We start from the raw sequence: 15,018 nt of genomic DNA, 5'->3' as shown, positions 1-15,018 counted from the left end.
AGAACAAACAATTCTAAAATTTGCGTGGAACCAGGAAAGACTCTGAATAGCCAATGTAATGTTGAAAAAGAAAACCAAAGCTGGAGGCATCACAATTCCAGACTTCAAGCTGTATTACAAAGCTGTAATCATCAAGACAGTATGGTACTGGCACAAAAGCAGACACACAGGTCAATGGGAACAGAATAGAGAACCCAGAAATGGACCCACGATTGTATGGCCAACTAATCTTGGACAAAGCAGTAAAGAATATCCAGTGGAAAAAAGACAGTCTCTTTAGCAAATGGTGTTGGGAAAACTGGACAATGACTTAGCAGAAGAATGAACCTGGACCACTTTCTTACACCATACACAAAAATAAACTGAAAATGGATGAAAGACCTAAACGTAAGACAGGAAGCTATCAAAATCCTAGAGGAGAAAACAGGCAACAACTTCTTTGACCTCGGCTGTAGCAGCTTCTTACTTGACATGTCCCTGGAGGCAAGGGAAACAAGCAAAAATGAACTATTGGGACCTTATCAAGATAAAAAGCTGCACAGCGAAGGAAATAATCGGCAAAACTAAAAGGCACCCACCAGAATGGGAGAAGATATTTGCAAATGACATATCAAATAAAGGGTTAGTATCCAAAATCTTAAGCTCAACATCCAAGAACAAGATAATCCAGTGAAGAAATGAACAAAAGACACAAATAGACTTTTTTCCAAAGAAGACATCCAGATGGCTAACAGACACATGAAAAGATGCTCAATATCATTCATCATCAGGGAGATACAAATCAAAACCACAATTAGATACCACCTCACACTGGTCAGAGTGGCTAACATTAACAACTCAGACAACAAGATATTGGTGAAGATATTGGTGAGGATGTGGAGAAAGAGGAACCCTTTGGCACTGCTGGTGGGAATGCAGAGTGGTACAACCACTCTGGAAAACAGTATGGACATTCCTCAAAAAATTAAAAATAGAACAACCCTAAACTCAGCAATTGCACTGCTAGGTATTTATCCAAAGGATACAGAAATGCTGATTCAGAGGGGCACACGCACCCCAATATTTATAGCAGTGCTATCGACAATAGCCAAAGTATGGAAAGAGCCCAAATGTCCGTCGACTGATGAATGGATAAAGAAGATGTGGTATATACAATAGAATATTACTTGGTGATCAAAAAGAATGAAATCTTGCCGTTTGCAACAATGTGGATGGAACTAAAGTGTATTATGCTAAACAAAGTAAGTCAGAGAAAGGAATATATCATTTCACTCATGTGGAATTTAAGAAACAAAACAGATGAACATAGGGGAAGGGAAGCATAAATAATATAAAAACAGAGAGGGAGGCACACCATAAAAGACTCAAATATAGAGAACAAAGTAAGGGTTGCTGGTGGGGTATTGCGGGGGATGGGCTAAATGGGTGATGGGCATTAAGAGGGCACTTGTTGGGATGAGCACTGGGTGTTATATGTGATGAATCACTAAATTCTGTTCCTGAAATCATTATTACCCTATATGTTAACTAACTTGGATTTAAATAAATTAAAAACAACACAACACGTCCACACCTCAGTGGCTACCGCTCTAGTCTATTCAGCAGAGCTTCCTTGACTGTGAGCTGTTGGAAGCTGTCAGTTTAGCACTCTTGACTTTTTTTCAAGCTCTGAATAGCAGTAGGGATCTCAGCAAAGACTGGTGGGAGGAACTAGTTCAGCCTCAGCATAGTGCCAAAATGTGGCCAGTCAGTGCTTCGAGTAAGTCACAGCAGCACTGGAGCCTTCTCTGCAGGGTTATGAACAAACTGGGCCATTGCTCTGGACAGCCACTGAATGTCACTTCTCCAGCAATTTAATACTAGATGACTTTGTTGTGTTGTTTTAATTTTTTATTTTAAAATAATTTTAGACTAGCAGTTGCAAAAATAGTATTAAGAATTCCTGAATACTCATCTATATTCCCTAACATTACTATTCTACCACTTTTGCTTCATTATTCTTTTTCTCCATATGTACAATTATTTTTCTGTCCATTTGTGAGAATGTTGTGGACATGATGTCCCTCCACCCCTGAATTCTTCATTTTATTTCCTAGGAACAAGAATATGTCCTTATATAACCACAGCACAGTGATCAGATTCAGAAAATTAACACTGATATAATACCATTATCTAATCTACAGACGTTATTTAAATTTCATGAGTTGTCACTGATATCCTTTATAGCAAAAGAAAAAAAAATCATTCTGTTCTAGGATTCAGTTGATTCAACTCAATTGTCATTAAATAAAGGATTACTTTTTTTAATAGCTTTATTTTATTTTATTTTTTTTAATTTTTTTTTTCAACGTTTTTAATTTATTTTTGGGACAGAGAGAGACAGAGCATGAACGGGGGAGGGGCAGAGAGAGAGGGAGACACAGAATCGGAAACAGGCTCCAGGCTCCGAGCCATCAGCCCAGAGCCTGACGCGGGGCTCGAACTCACGGACCGCGAGATCGTGACCTGGCTGAAGTCGGACGCTTAACCGACTGCGCCACCCAGGCGCCCCTTTAATAGCTTTATTAAGATATAATTCACATACCATGCAACTCACCCACTAAAGTATATACTTCAGGGGCACCTGGGTAGCTCAGTTGGTTAAGCGTCAGACTTTGGCTCAGGTTATGATCGCACAGTTCATGAGTTTGAGCACCACACTGGGCTCTCTGCTGTCAGTGCAGAGCCTGCTTCAGATCCTCTGTCCCCCTCTCTCCCTGCCCCTTCTCTGCTTTCATTCTCTCTCTCTCTCTCTGTCAAAAATAAGTAAATGTTAAAAATTATTTTCAATGTGCACTTCAGTGGTTTTTAATATATTCACAAATACATATATCACTACAGTCAATTTTAAATATTTTTGTCTCCTTAAAAAGAAACCTTGTACTTTTAGCTATTGACCCTCTATCTTCTCTTCCTTCCAATCCTAAGGAACCACTAAATCTGCCTTCTTTCTGTATAGATTTGCCTTTCTGGACATTTCATTTAATAGAATCATATAAAATATATAGTTTTTTGTGACTTTTTTTCACTTAGCATAATGTCTTCAAGGTTCATGTGTACAGGAACATTTATCAGTACCTCATTCCAACTGAATAGTGTTCTGTTGTGTGGATATGCCACATTTTGTTTAATTTTTTTATAAGTTGTTGGACATTTGGATTGTTTCCACCTTTTGCCTATTGTGACTAAATCTGATATAAACATTGGTGTGCAGGCTTCAGTGTGGATTCAGTTCCCTTGGATGTATAATGAGGAGTGGAATTGCTGGGTCACATGGTAACTGTTCATTTAAATGTTTGAGGAACTTCCAGACTGTGCTTTTTGTTTTTTTGTTTTTAATGCTTATTTATTTTTGAGAGAGAGAGCATGAGCAGGGGAGGGGCGGAGAAAGACAGAGACACAGAATTCGAAGCAGGCTCCAGGCTCTGAGCTGTCAGCACAAAGCCTGATGTGGGGCTCGAACACATGGACCGTGAAATCATGACTTGAGCTAAAGTCGAATGCTTAACTGAGCCACCCACGCGCCCCAATTCCAGACTGCTTTCTAAAGCAACTGCATCATTTTATATTTCTACCACCAGTGTAAGAGGGTTCCGATTTCCCCCCATCTTAGTCAACACTTGTTATTATCTGACCTTTGGTTTATAGCCATCCTAGCAAGTGTGAAGTAGTATTTATTGTGGTTTGGTTTGCATTTCCCAGATTGCAACTGATGTTGAGCATCTTTTCATATATTACTTTGCATTTGTATATTTTCTTTGGAGGTATGTCTACTTAGGTTCTTTGCCTATTTTTAAATTGAGTTATTTATATTTTAATTAATGAGTTATAGGAATTGTCTATATATTCTAGATACAAGTCATATTATCAAATACATGATCTGTGTATATTTTTCCCATTCTGTGGGAATGGGAGAATGTCTTTTTACTTTTTTGATAGTGTTCTTTGAAGCACAAAAATTTTCATTTTTGATGAAGTCCAATTTATTTTTATTTTTATTTCTTAATGTTTATTTATTTTTGAGAGATGGAGAGAGATAGTACGTGAACAGGGAAGGGGCAGAGAGAGAGGGAGACACAGAATCTGAAACAGGCTCCGGGCTCTGAGCTGTCAGCACAGAGCCCACCGTGGGGCTCAAACTCACAAACCGCGAGATCATGACCTGAGTTGAAGCTGGATACTCAACCGACTGAGCCACCCAGGCGCCCCTATTTTTCTTTTGCTACTTGTGTTTTTGGTGTCATCAAAGAATCCTTTGCCAAATCCAAGATCATGTAGGTTTACCTCTATGTTTTCTTCTAAAAGGTTTGTAGTTTTAATCTGTGTATTTAGGTCTTTGATGTATTTTGAGTTAATTTTTGTATATTGTATGCAGTAAAGGTCCATCTTCATTCTTATGTATGTGGCTATCTTGTTGTCTGACCTCCATTTCTTGGAAAGACTGTTCTGCCCCCTGGTCAAAAAAGAAACAAGTTGACCATATACACTTGGGCTTATTTTTAGACTCTCAATTCTGCTCCTTTAATCTGTGTCTGTCCTTATGCCAGTACCATACAGTCTTGTTAACTGTTGATTTGTAGTAAGTTTTAAAATCAAGATAGATGAATCCTCCAACTTGGTTATTTTTCAAAATTGTTCTGGCTAAGTCAGAGTGGCCAAAATGAACAAATCAGGAGACTATAGATGCTAGAGAGGATGTGGAGAAACGGGAACCCTCCTGCACTGTTGGTGGGAATGCAAACTGGTACAGCCACTCTGGAAAACAGTGTGGAGGTTCCTCAAAAAATTAAAAATAGACCTACCCTATGACCCAGCAACAACACTGCTAGGAATTTACCCAGGGGATACAGGAGTGCTGATGCATAGGGGCACTTGTACCCCAATGTTTATAGCAGCACTCTCAACAATAGCCAAATTATGGAAAGAGCCTCAATGTCCATCAACTGATGAATGGATAAAGAAATTGTGGTTTATATACAAAATGGCGTTCTACGTGGCAATGAGAAAGAATGAAATATGGCCCTTTGTAGCAACGTGGATGGAACTGGAGAGTGTTATGCTAAGTGAAATAAGCCATACAGAGAAAGACAGACACCATATGTGTTCACTCTTATGTGGATCCTGAGAAACTTAACAGAAACCCATGGGGGAGGGGAAGGAAAAAAAAAAAGAGGTTAGAGTGGGAGAGAGCCAAAGCATAAGAGACTCTTAGAAACTGAGAACAAACTGAGGGTTGATGGGGGGTGGGAGGGAGGGGAGGTGGGTGATGGGTATTGAGGAGGGCACCTTTTGGGATGAGCACTGGGTGTTGTATGGACAATTTGACAATAAATTTCATATATTGAAAAAAACAAAAAACAAAATTGTTCTGGCTATTCTGGGTCCCTTATAATTCTATGAATGTTAGAATTTGCTTGTCAATTTCTTCAAAGAAGCCAGTTGGGATTCTTATAGGGATTGCATTGAACCTGCAGATTAGTTTATATAGAGTATTACCATCTTAACAGAGTTAAGACTTCCAGTTCATAAACATGAGGTGATTTTATGTTTATTAAATTTTAGATCTAAATTTCTTTAAACAATGTTTTATAGTTTTCAGAGCATAAGTTTTATACCTCTCGTTAAATTTATTCCTGAGTTTTTATTCTTTTGATCTTAATGGAATTTTCTTATATTTATTTGGGATTGTTTACTGCAAATGCACAGAAATAAATTTGATTTTGGAAATCTTGACCTTGTGTCCTGCAACCTTGCTTAACTTGTTTATTGGGTTTAATACTCTTTTTTTTTTTTTTTTTTTTTTTTTTTGTGCACTCCTTGGAATCTTCTCTATATAATATCACATCATCTGTGAATAGAGTTAGCTTTACTTTATAGTCTGGATGTCTTTTACTTCTTTTTCTTGCCTCATTGCCCTGGCTAAAACCTCCAGTACAGTATTGAGTAGAAGTGGTACAAGTGGAGGTCCTTGACTTGTTTCTGATCTAGGAGGGAAAGCATCCAGTCTTTCACCATTAGTTGCCTGTGTGTTTTTATAGATACCACTTATCAGCTTGAAGAAGGTTCTTTCTTTTCCTGGTTTGTTGAGTGTTTTTTTTTTTGTTTTTTAATCATGAAAAGGTATTAGGTTTGTCAGATGCTTTTTATTTCAATGATCATATGGTTTTTGTTTTTAATTCTGTTGATAGGGTGTGTAACATTATTGATTTGGGGATGTTAAACCATCCTTGCATTCCTGAGATAAACCTCACTTGGTCATACTACTACTTCTATGTTACTGGAGTCATGTTTCTAGTATTTTGTTGAAGATTCTTTTGTCATATTCTTACCAGATATTGGTCTTTAGTTTTCTGTGATGTCTTTGGTTGTGTTATCGGGGTAATAATGGCTTCATAGAATGAGTTGGGGAGTGTTCCCTCACCTTCTGTTTTTTGAAAGACTTAGTGAGTAATTGGTATTCTTAATTTTTTTGTTGTTTATTTGAGAGAGAGAGTTCATTAAAAAAAATTTTTTTTAACGTTTATTTTTGAGAGAGACAGAAAGAGACAGAGTGCGAGCGGGAGAGGGGCAGAGAGAAGGGGAGACACAGAATCTGAAGCAGGCTCCAGTCTCTGAGCTGTCAACACAGAGCCTGGTGCGGGGCTTGAACTCAGAAACTATGAGATCACGACCTGAGCTGAAGTCGGACACTCAGTGGAGCCACCCAGGAGCCCCTAGAGAGTTCATTTTTTTAAGATTCTGCATATAAGTGAGATCATACAGTATTTGTATTTCTCTGTTTGACTTATTTCACTTAGAATAATGCCTTCAAGTTTCATTGATGTTGTTGCAAATGGCACTGTTTTTTTCTCCCTCACTTTTAAAGGACATTTTTGCCAGATAAAAGATTCTTGGTTGACAGTTGGGTTTTTGTGTTGTGTTGTTGTTTCACTTTGAAAATACTGCACTACTGTCTTCCGCCCTCCAAAGCTTCTGATGAGAAATCTGATATCATATTGGAGATCCCTTGTATGTGATAAGTTGCTCCTTTATTGCTGCTTTCAAGATTCTCCCTTTCTCTTCAGCTTTCAACAGTTTGATTATAATGTGTCTGGGTAAGAACTGTTTGTTTCATCCTAGAGTTCATTGAACTTTCGGATGTTTATATTCATGTCTTTGTTAAAACTTCATACATCTTGGCTATTATTTCTTCAAATCTCTCTTTCTCTTTCTTCCCCTTCTGGGACTCCCACTATACACATATATCTGTCTCTTCAAATCCCCTGAGAGTTGCATCAGCTGGAGGGGGAGAGGTTTGTAACTGTCACTGAGGGCTGCAACAGTGGTTGCCTGCTTCTGTGTTTGCAACTCTGTGAGCAGAAGAAGCAATCATCTGTTAGTACACAGACCCCCAGGACTTGGAGGACAAGTTCTTATTGCCTACCCTGGCTCCACAAGCTGTGTGCAGACTGCTCCAGGAACATCTGCCCACCCAGCTGCCTGCTACCAGGCTTGGGGGTGCTAGGGACTGAAATTGACTGAAATTAACCACAATTTACCAGCCTTCCCCTGGAAGTTACAAGTCTTTAATAGACTGCAGAGGTCCAATATAGTTACATCAGGCATTTTGTCAGGGCAGTTTTTTGTCCATGTGAGGAGAAGTCCTGGTGCTTTCTCCTCTGCCCGCTTTCATACATATTGTGTAATTACTTTTTAAAAAATTTTTAGTTTTTTTTATTTTTGAGAGAAACACAGAGTATGAGTGGAGGAGGGGCAGAGAGAGAGGGAGACACAGAATCCAAAGCACGTTTCAGGCTCTGAGTTGTCAGCATAGAGCCTGATGCTGGGCTGGAACGCCCAAACTGCAAGATCCATGACCTGAGCCAAAGTCTGACGCTTAACCGACTGAGCCAACCAGGCACCCTGTATTGTATAATTATTTTAAAATCAGTTCCGAGAAGAAAGGAAAAACAATATACATATATATTAGGTTTTATTTTCATAATTACTCTGAGGTGTCATCTGAAATTGGCCCCTGGTAGGAGGAGGGCAGAGAGAGGGGGAAGGAAGAGGCAAACGCTCCACATTGGTAGGTGGCAGTTTTAATAAGGAAGGGAACTTACATATGAGGCTTGTCTTGGGCAGCCACAGGATGAGTAGATCTCCACACCTACCTGCCAAATCTCAGAAGTTCATATATATATATATACATATATATATATATATATATACATACATATATATATATACATATATATATATACATACATATATATATATATACATACATATATATATATATATTATATGTTATATTAACTGAGTTCAATCACATATACTGTCCAGATGGTCTCAACACCACATCACTATCTCAAGGCTATGCCCTTGGGCAGCCTTTGGGAGTAGGGAAGGCAAATGGAATGTACATTCCAAGGACAGGAGAGGATGGGAACCTCTAGTTGCCAGGATTAGGTTCACAAGTGAACCAGAGGTCACATCCTCTCCATAACCTCCCCTCAAAGTAGTGCTTTTATGTTTCCATGTAAATTAAAATTGTTGTCTAGGGTCTTTTTGATTTCAGCTTGATAAACTACCTTTAGTAGTAGTTCTTTCTTTTTTTTTTTTTTAAGTTTTTTAATGTTTATTCATTTTTGAGAGACAGAGACAAAGCAAGAGGGGGCGGGGCAGAGAGAGAGGGAGACACAGAATCCGAAGCAGGCTCCAGGCTCTGAGCTGTCAGCCAGAGCCTGATGCAGGGCTTGAACCCATGAACCATGAGATCATGACCTGAGCTGAAGTTGGATGCCTAACCAAGTGAGCCACCCAGGCAACCCTGCCTTTAACAGTTCTTGTAAAGTGGTCTGCTAGCCACAAATTCTTCACCAGGGAATGTCTTTAGTTCACCTTTTATTTTTGAAAGACAGCTTTACTGACTATGGGATTCTTCTTGCTTGACAATTTTTTTTCTTTGAACACTTTGAATATAGTATTCCACTGCCCCTTGGTCTCTGTTGTTTATGTTAGCTGTTAATGTTATTTCAGTTCCTTTATAAGTGATACAGTTTTCCTCTTGCCACTTTCATGATTGTTTCCTTGTCTTTGGCTTTTAGCACTTTTGCTTTAATGTGTCTGTAGATCTCTTTGAGTTGATCCTGCTTGGAGTTCATGGAGATTCCTGGATGTGTAGATCAGTGTTTTTCAATACATTTGGAAGTTTTCAGCCATTATTTCCTTTTTTTTTAGACGTATTTTATTATTTATTTGTTTGTTTGTTTAAATTTATATCCAAGTTAGCATATAGTGCAACCATGATTTCAGGAGTAGATTCCTTAATGCCCCTTACCCATTTAGCCCATCCCCCCTCCCACAACTGCTCCAGCAACCCTCTGTTCTCTATATTTAAGAGTCTCTTATGTTTTGTCCCCTCCCTGTTTTTATATTATTTTTGCTTCTCTTCCCTTGTTTTCATCTGTTCGTACCTTAAATTCCTCATATGAGTGAAGTTATATGATACTTGTCTTTCTCTGACTAATTTCACTTAGCATAATACCCTCTGGTTCCATCCACGTAGTTGCAAATGGCAAGATTTCATTCTTTTTTTATTTTTTTATATATGTATTTTTAATTTACATCCAGATTAGTTAGCATATAGTGCAACAATGATTTTAGGAGTAGATTCCTTAGTGCCCCTTACCCATTTAGCCCATCCCCCCTCCCACACACCCTCCAGTAACCCTCTGTTTGTTCTCCATATTTATGAGTCTCTTATGCTTTGTCCCCCTCCCTGTTTTTATATTAGTTTTGTTTCCCTTCCCTTATGTTCATCTGTTTTGTCTCTTAAAGTCCTCATATGAGTGACGTCATATGACTTTTGTCTTTCTCTAATTTCACTTAGCATAACACCCTCCAGTTCCATCCATGTAGTTGCAAATGGCAAGATTTCATTCTTTTTGATTGCTGAGTAATACTCCATTGTGTATGTATATACCACATCTTCTTTATCCATTCATCCATTGATGGACATTTGGGCTCTTTTCATACTTTGGCTATTGTTGATAGTGCCGCTATAAACATTGGTTGCATGTGTCCCCCTGGATGAATACGTAGTAATGCAATTGCTGGGTCATAGGGTAGTTCTAGTTTTAATTTTTTGAGGAACCTCCGTACTGTTTTCCAGAGTGGCTGCACCAGTTTGCATTCCCACCAGCAGTGCAAAAGAGATCCTCTTTCTCTGCATCCTCGCCAACATCTGTTGTTGCCTGAGTTGTTAATGTTAACCATTCTGACAGGTGTGAGGTGGTATCTCATTGTGATTTTGATTTGTATTTCCCTGATGATGAGTGATGTTGAGCATTTTTTCATGTGTCAGTTGGCCATCTGGATGTCTTCTTTGGAGAAATGTCTATTCATGTCTTTTGCCCATTTCTTCACTGGATTATTTGTTATTTGGGTGTTGAGTTTGATAAGTTCTTTATAGATTTCGGATACTAACCCTTTATCTGATATGTCCTTTGCAAATATCTTCTCCCATTCCGTTGGTTGCCTTTTAGTTTTGCTGATTGTTTCCTTCACTGTGCAGAAGCTTTTTATCTTGATGAGGTCCCAATAGGTCATTTTTGCTTTTGTTTCCCTTGCCTCCAGAGACGTGTTGAGTAAGAAGTTGCTGTAGTTGAGGTCAAGGAGGTTTTTGCCTGCTTTCTCCTTGAGGATTTTGATGTCTTCCTGTCTTACATTTAGGTCTTTCATCCATTTGGAGTTTATTTTTCTCGTGGTATAAGAAAGTGGTCCAAGTTCATTTTTCTGCATGTCGCTGTCCAGTTTTCCCAGCACCATTTGCTGAAGAGACTGTCTTTATTCCATTGGATATTCTTTCCTGCTTTGTCAAAGATTTAGTTGGCCATATGTTTGTGGGTCCATTTCTGGGTTCTCTTGTAGCAGGATTCTCATGCAGAGAGTCATGACACTGAGGCTTTTCTTTCCAGGAAGCAACTTTATTCCTGTTGGCACTGCCCAGTTGGGTTCGTACCCAAAGAACTGAGCCCTGAATGCCACGTGGCATACTTTTTTATATATTTTTTACTTCTTTGCCTCCCATATACGGTAACACACAAACATGTAGTCTGATTAAGTGGTCTCATGTTACAAGGTCATGAGGGATGTTGTCATATAGGCCGTATAGTCAGGTTGCCTTGAGATTTTTTTTCTTAGGGAGGGGACCCTACCACCTTCCCCACTTTAATGCTCGGACCCCTCTATTTTGGGTCAAAGAACATCATCTTGATTTAGAGGTTTATATTTTTATAACATCATTATATGAGTGGCCATCCTTTTTTTTTTTTTTTTTTTTTTTTTTTTTTTTAATTATGGCCTCAGTGAGACTGGAGGCAGACCAGGGGACCCAAGCAAGGTAGGAGGATTAAGCAACCTCCCAGAATTAGGAGGATAATTTTTATGAGACTTTGGAATCCCCTGAAAGTTGAAAACCATCTTCCAAATAACTCCCCGGGGTTTTAACTGTTACAGGTCTGGACAGGGACATGAGCAGTCTTTTTTATTTGACTTGTGATCTCTTCTATGACTTTTTTTCTTGTTATCTATCTGTAGGCAGCAGTTGCTTAGGTTAAACTTTTTACAAACTTTTCCCTCAGAAATAAGTAGGTAATCTAAGGCCAAGCGATTTTGATAGATAGCATGGCACATTTTGGTTTGTTGCTTGGCTAGTAAGTTAAGAGCTCTGGCAGTTTTATTGGTTACAATTTTTATAACTGCTTATAGTCTCATTATGTGGTTTATTTGCATGTAAATGGGAGTGTGGTAACCCTAAGACCCATCTTCTGGCCAGGTGGCAGGGCTATAATAATGGATTATACACTTGGGAGGCCATTTATCATCTTTTTAATTGCCAGTTTGTAAGGCACGCTTCTTCCTTTGAGTCTCCTGTCCCTATACATTTGAACTCTCAAATGTTTCTCTCTGTCAAGTGGAAACAGGAAGAAAGATGGATGAATAGTTTTCAGCACATATGACCCTGACCAGACTGAGGGAAGTACTATATAGGCTGTCTTTCCACATATCTAGTATAGTCCACCTGGGGCCTGCCATTTGATGGCTGCATTGATATTGTCTCAGACCTCTCAGAGGTGAGAGAAGTTAAACAAGGGGTGGGGATCTGATCTGGCTCAAGGTGATCTGGGGTCCCCCACCATTGGGTTTTCTGGGCAGTTGAGTTATAAAATCTTTGGCTTAGGCATGTTAAGTTTTTAACAGAGACGATGATGAACTTTTTCCCCACTAGGCAAGATAGTTTTTCCCAGTAATTGAGCTTTTGAGAGCCAAACCCTGGTAGTAGGACTGGGGTATGTTGTTTTACTATAAAGTTGTGGGAATCGAATTTTTTAGTCTCTTATGGCCATTGTTTCCCCATGTTGGTACCAATGAAGTATCCTATCCACAAAAGGAAGGTGAGTGTTAACAGAAATCTCTCACATTTCCAGCTGGCTGGGGTGGCCTTGGACAATCCTATGGCAAAGAGTAGAGCACAAATCACAATAATAGTGAGAAACAAGGCATGACAGTGCATCACAGTACGGAAACATAGAAAATAAGCACAGTCTTTTGTTTCATCGGACCATCGATTCCTCAAGCTTCTGCCGTGCCTACATTAGTCAGCTTCTGGAGTGACTAAAGCAGGGTTGTAGTCTCTTGGAGCCTCTGGAATTGCGGATTGCTTTTTTCATATGGTCAGCTTGCATAGCATTGGTGGATTAGGAATGCACTCCCAGTTTTGAGATGCTGGCTTCATTCTGCTTGTGGTGAATCCAAGGACCCACTTCAGCTACCTTTACTGCAGTAGGGGTGGACAAAACGACAGTGAACGAGCCCCTGCAGAGGGGTTTTAGGGGCTGGACATTCCACTCCTTTATCTATATTGCATCTCCTGGTCTAAAGGGGTGAGCATCTGTGGTCAGATTCACAGGTAATCGCTCCCTGACCCAGTGGTGTAAGGTGGTTAGGGTAAAGCCAAGGGCCTGCATCTGTTGTCTTAGAGTTAGATTGCCTATCTCATTTAGATCCCCCCTTATGCCCTTGATAATGGGGGGAAGGCACCCAAAAAGGATTTTATAAAGGGAGAACCCCATCTACTTCTTTAGCCTCCCACTTGCAGCTGTAGTCTGCTTTTTGAAGTTTCCCTATCTCTCCCTGCCTAATGTTAACCCTTTCCCTATTTATTTCTCCTCCAGAATAGGGCCTGTACCTGCTGTTAGGAAACAGGGATGATGACCGTTCTAGCTTTTTTAAGCTGATAAGAGACAGTGTGGGGGTACAGCAGTTAGAGTCTACCCCAGGGTCGGTCAAGTAGCCCACAGTATGGTTCTACAGGAAGGCTGGCAGGCATGAGGTGGCATAATTATTAGCAGACACAAAGAGAAGAACGCAAAGTAAAGATTATACTGACCAACAAGGTGGCATCTTAAGATAATGTCTACAGTTTCCAAACCTGTCAAACAACCTAGGAGAGACTCTGACTTTGTAAACAACATATGTCAGGGAATCTCTCATGACCCAGGTGATGGAAGAGCAGGAGTAATAAGTAATCAATGGTGGCTCTATTTCCAAGAGTTTGGCCCTAATTTAATTAAAAAAAATTTTTTAAATCATATACCGCTTGTGAGGTGTTATTTAGAGTTTTGCTGAGTATAAGCAGACAGTCTGATTTATTTTGAGGTATAAAACTTTTTTTTTTAATGTATATTTATTTCTGAGACAGAGAGAGACAGAGCATGAGTGGGGGAGGGGCAGAGGGAGGGAGACACAGAATCCGAAGCAGGCTCCAGGCTCTGAGCTGTCAGCACAGAGCCCGATGCCGGGCTCGAAGTCACAGACTGCGAGATCATGACCTGAGCTGAAGCCGGATGCTCAGCAGACTGAGCCACCCAGGCGCCCTGAGGTATAAAACTTTTTTAAGAGCCAGGAGTTCTGCTAGAGAAAGAGTCAAAGCAGCCATTTATCATTATTAATTTGCAAAATTTTAGGTAAGCCAAAAGTGGGTATTATTTTATAAAGCAAAACTTTTATTGCTTTTTATGCCTTTTTTGTCTTGCAGAAGAAGGCCTTTACTCAATTAGTGAAAGTATCAATCCATACCCACAGATGTTGGAATTCCTTTGACCTTGGCATATGAGTGAAACCTAATTGTTAGTCTTTCCTGGATAGCCTCCAGTTCCTTGATTGCCTGGGAGAGCAAGTTTGTGGTTGAAAGTATTGTTTTTAAGACATACTTCACAGGCTGATACTACTTTCAGAACTCTCTTTGAAAAATTTTTTTCCCAGTAAACATCCTTTGGGTCATTTGATAAGTTTTGCCTCTCCCTAAATGAAAGGCCTGATCCTGTGTTTTAATGATCTTTTATTTCTGTGAGCTTGGTAATAGTAATTGCTTTGCTCTGTTGTAACCAAGGGCTGGAGACGGTATCTAGGAGTCAGACCCCAGTTTATTTATTTATTTTTTTGGGAGTCTCCTTTAATAATTGATATAGCAGGCAAACTATTTTTCTGAACCCTGGTATCTACAGTCTACCATATCCAGTAATTTCCAACAACTCACATATTGTTTACCTGTCCTGGAGTTGGTAGCACCATAGTCTCTATTTTAGTTATAATGTCCCTTTCTAGCAAGGGAGTAAGACTCTCTGGCATTATCAGGAAAGAATGAGAAAAAAAATTAGGTTTCCCCACATACATCCCAGGGGCTGAGAGAAAAATTTAGTTAGCAGTTTTCCGGAGATACCTCTAATCGTCATGCTGTGTTTGGATAGTTGGCCTGGAGTGGAAAGGAGGTCAGAAAAGGTAGCTCTGGTGTTAAGAAGGAAATCAACCAGTTTTCTTTCTGTATTTACCTGAGTTACCCGAGGCTCTGGGTTTCTGATAGACAGTTTGTTTAGGGGAGCCACCATGAAGAGCCCCAGACTCCAGTTAGTCCCTCCCAGGGACATTGGTTAT

The 15,018-nt window shown here is 39.6% G+C and overlaps 1 protein-coding gene across 8 annotated transcripts in view; it reads left to right on the top strand.

The window, feature by feature from the left end:
* NEK4 (NIMA related kinase 4) overlaps positions 1 to 15,018 on the top strand; it is a 50,602-nt gene that overhangs the window by 23,844 nt on the left and 11,740 nt on the right. The window lies entirely within an intron of this gene.

The sequence above is a fragment of the Panthera uncia genome, chromosome A2, assembly GCF_023721935.1.
Source record: "Panthera uncia isolate 11264 chromosome A2, Puncia_PCG_1.0, whole genome shotgun sequence".
Lineage (NCBI taxonomy): Eukaryota > Metazoa > Chordata > Mammalia > Carnivora > Felidae > Panthera > Panthera uncia.
The sequence above is the reverse complement of the archived record's forward strand: the minus strand, read 5'-3'. Positions and strand labels throughout refer to the sequence as shown.